Source organism: Mustela nivalis (genome assembly GCF_964662115.1).
Source record: "Mustela nivalis genome assembly, chromosome: 9".
Taxonomy (NCBI): Eukaryota; Metazoa; Chordata; class Mammalia; order Carnivora; family Mustelidae; genus Mustela; species Mustela nivalis.
Genome location: NC_139028.1, coordinates 96,163,852 through 96,168,123, shown reverse-complemented (window position 1 = coordinate 96,168,123; position 4,272 = coordinate 96,163,852).

The window sequence follows — 4,272 nt, the reverse complement described above, 5'->3', positions numbered from 1 at the left end:
CGGAATTTCTTCTCAAGCTTCAATATTTCTGAACAGAAAATTTCCTTGATTATTGTAATTTTTTATGACCTCTGATAACACTGGTTGGTTGCATTTTTATTTTTTATATTCACTACAGACTCTAACATATATTTAAAAAGATATATGAGGGACTTTGAGGTGGTCCTGTAAAAACTGTCCCGTCCTTGTGCAAGTCCTTGAGCCAACTGAAAGTTAACATTGATATTTAAGGATGTAATTTAGGATCTAAAGCCAACTAGATTTATTAATACAGAAGCAAGTAATGTGAGGCAACTACTTACTCAATACTAAAGGGCTTCCCCAAGGAAGTTTCTCTACTAAAACTCTGGGTTTGGAGTAGCAGAATAGATCTTGATTCCTATAGGTAGATATATCCCTGAAAGGAAAGATTTTTTAACAAGGACTATGGACTGATATACATAGTTTCTCCTTCCAAACCCAATATTGAGCTAGGTATTTCATCTTCTCAGGTGTAATGATTAGAAAATCAGTTTAGAAAGTGCCAGGTATGTTACATGAATAGATGTCCCTTCACATAGAAGAAAATATCATGAGTTGGGAAGAAATAATCCTAAATAACATTCTCAAGGTTAAGTTCTCTTAACCCAATCTTGGTAACCTTAATGCAATTGTTGAGCATGTAAATAGTTATCATTTCAAGGGAGGAGATAAGCAGCCTAATAAAACAGTCCTTCTGACTTCTACATTGGTTTATCCCCCACTATTAACCATTCTTTAAGTTATTTTGCTTGGACTAATGTTGATACAGATATTTTCCCTCAGAAACTCCAATATTTACCAGAGGAGTATATTAATAATATTAATTTCAAGGTCATTGTGTACGCAGGACTAAAACATTTACTCTGATTTTTATATTTCACAGCATCTTATGCTAAGCTACAAGTTTAATGTTTCTTCTCTAAGGCATACTGCATTGGGCTCAAAAGACATCATAAAGTTTCTCCAAAAATAACATACATAGAGCAAACCCAATATTAAAATTCTAGCAGCATTGGTCAGAAGCACTTTCAGATGGCAGAATTTAGATTTCAAAAATCTACTCCATCATAAAAGGAATGATAACACTGGAGGAATTGTCAAAATCAACTTCTTCAGAACTCTGAAAATAAGCAAAGTCTGTAACAACCCAGAAGTTGTTGCTTAAGAAAAAAAAAAAAGTGGTTGAATTTCATTAAGAGTGGTGAGTTTTGTGGTGTTTCAACTTTCCCTGGATAGCCTTGAAAACCAGCAGCTTCAGACCAGGGTATTTGTAAAAAGAGTAGCCTAGAAGTCATTTTTAGAAGCCAAACAGGTTTGGAATGTCTCAGAAAGACTCCTTTTCAGAGAATTATCATAATTTAACCTGTCAGGCTGGTCCTTTGAAAAGACACGTTCATGGATCTTGTCTCTATTTGATCTAATTCAGAAATAGCTCAGTGAGAAAAGCCCTATCTCCAGGGTGTTTGTCAAAAACAATAAGCACAAATTGTTTAATGCTGCAGTGACTGAGGCAGCATTACCAGTTGTGACAAACAAGAGGCTAGCCAAAAAACTTAAAATGAAAATCTAGGAAATAATATGTTCACAGGAGGCTTTGAAAAGCTCTGAAATATTCCTGGAGAACCAAAAGGCCACACACATCTCAGGGATATATGTGTACACAGGAGCAACTGAGTAGGTTCAAATGTTGCATTTCTGGTTGACATTGATGCTCTGCATGGGCAAAAGGTAAAGGATTAAGCAGAGTTGTAAACCATTCATAATGTTGAAGGCAGGCACACATGTGTACACATACACACACATGTGCACAGAATCCCTTGGCAAAGGATGGGAGATATTTCAGTTTAAAACATTTAGGGAAAACTCTTTCCAATATTTAACTGATTACAAAGCTAAGTAAGCAAAAACTTTTAGTATCCATACATGACAAAGAGCATAGACTTAATAGAATTAACCCATTAAAGTCTTTACACAAACAGCAACAATTGTAAATTGTAACAACCAAAAACTCTGGAGAGTTTAATTGCTTGGATTTTAGTTACTACAATATATCATTTAAAATACTCACTTTTTGGCAAAAAAAAAAAAATGGTGAGACACAGATAAGATAGGCTGACTCAAAAATAGAAAAAATATTGAATAGTCAATAGGAAATTTTCCTGAGAAGGACCAGATATTACATTTACTATAGAAAAAGAGTAAATAAAGCTATTTCAACAATGTTCAAAGAACTAATGGGAACTAAAGGGATCTTCTAAAGAATTAAATGGAAATCTGAGGAAAAGTATCAATAAAGAGAAGGAAATCATTAAAAAAAGAATCAAAGAAATTCTGGAGGGGAAATGCACAATGATTGAAATGAAAAAAATTTAATAGAGTAGCTCTATGAAGATTTAAGCTGACAGAAGAATCAGTGAACTTAAATATAGGTCCCCTGAGATTATCTAATCTCAAACAATAAAGAAAAATGAACAGTGTCTCAGACCTGTGAGATACCATCAAGCACATCAACATAGGTATAATAAAAAATCCAGAAAGGAAAGAGAGAAAAGAATAGAAAGAATTTTGAATATGTCTTAAAATTTCCCAAATTAGTTTTAAAAATCAATGTAAAATTCAAAGATCCTCAAGGAAATCCATGTAGGTTTAAGTGAAGATCTGCACTAGATACATCCTATTCAAACTGCCACAGACCAAATTTAAAAAAAATGAAAAAAGAATGGTGAAAGCATCAAGAGAAAAATGACTCATCAAATCTAACAGATCTTCAAATAGATTAATATTTAATTTATTTTCAAAATTTGTGGAGGCCAAGGGCAGTAGAAAGGCATACACAAAGTTTTAAAAGAAAAATGTCTGTCAATAATGATTTCTATATCCAGCACAACAATGAATGAAAGAGAAATTAAGAATATTTGTAGATAAGCAAAAACAGAGAGAAATTGTTACCTGCTGTCTGTTCTACCAGAAATACTAAAAGAAATATTTCAGGCTAAATTAAAAGGAGACTATATTATCATTAGAATCTATAAGAAGTAGAAAGTTCTGGTAATGTTAAACACACTTGTAAATATAAAGAGTGGGTGGTTTGTAACTCTTTTTTTTTCCTCCTCCATGATATAAACATAGCTGTGTAAAACAATAACTATAAAAATGTGCCGATGAGCGTATAATTTATAAAGATGCAACTTGTTTGACAAAAATAGCAGAAAATATGGGGACAGTTACATTGCAGCCAATTTTGCATACTACTAAAATTTAGTTGCTATTAAATTGAACTAAATTGTATAAGTTTAAATATTAATTGTAACCCCAAGGCAACCCCCCCAAATTTTTTAAATATAGTGCATTAAACAAGAAGGGAATTTAGAATAGTATACCAGAAATATATGTATGTTAAAAACAAAACAAAACAGGGACGCCTGGGTGGCTCAGTTGGTTAAGCAGCTGCCTTCGGCTCAGGTCATGATCCCAGGGTCCTGGGATCGAGTCCCACATCGGGCTCCTTGCTCGGCAGGGAGCCTGCTTCTCCCTCTGCCTCTGCCTGCCTCTCTGTCTGCCTGTGCTCACTCACTCTCTCTCCCTCTGTCTCTGACAAATAAAATCTTAAAAAAAAAAAAAAAAAAAAAACAAAAAAAAAAAACAAAAATAAAGGAACACAGGAACAAAGACTTACTGAAAACAAATATTAAAATGGCAAATGTAGATCATATCTTGTTAGTAATTACATTAAATATACATGTTTTAAAAACTCTAGTGGAAAAACAGAAATCGACACAATAGATTTAAAAACTGACCCAACTGGGGCACCTGGCTGGATCAGTGGGTTAAAGCCTCTACCTTCGGCTCAGGTCATGATCCCAGGGTCCTGGGATCGAGCCCTGCATCAGGCTCTCTGCTTGGCAGGGAGCCTGCTTCCTCCTCTGCCTTGTGATCTCTGCCTATCAAATAAATAAATAAAATCTTAAAAAAAAAATCTGACCCAACTATATGACATTTACAAGAGACACATTTTATATCCAAAGATACAAACAGATTGAAAAAAAAAAAACCTGACTCAACTATATGACATTTACAAGAGACACATTTTATATCCAAAGATACAAACAGATTGAAAATAAAAGGATGGAAAATTGTTTACTGTAAAATAGCAAACCAAAGAAATGGAGTTGCTATATTAATGCCAGAAAAAGCAGATTTTAAGACAAACATGGTTACCAGAGATAAAAAAAGGAATCTCATAGTATTAAG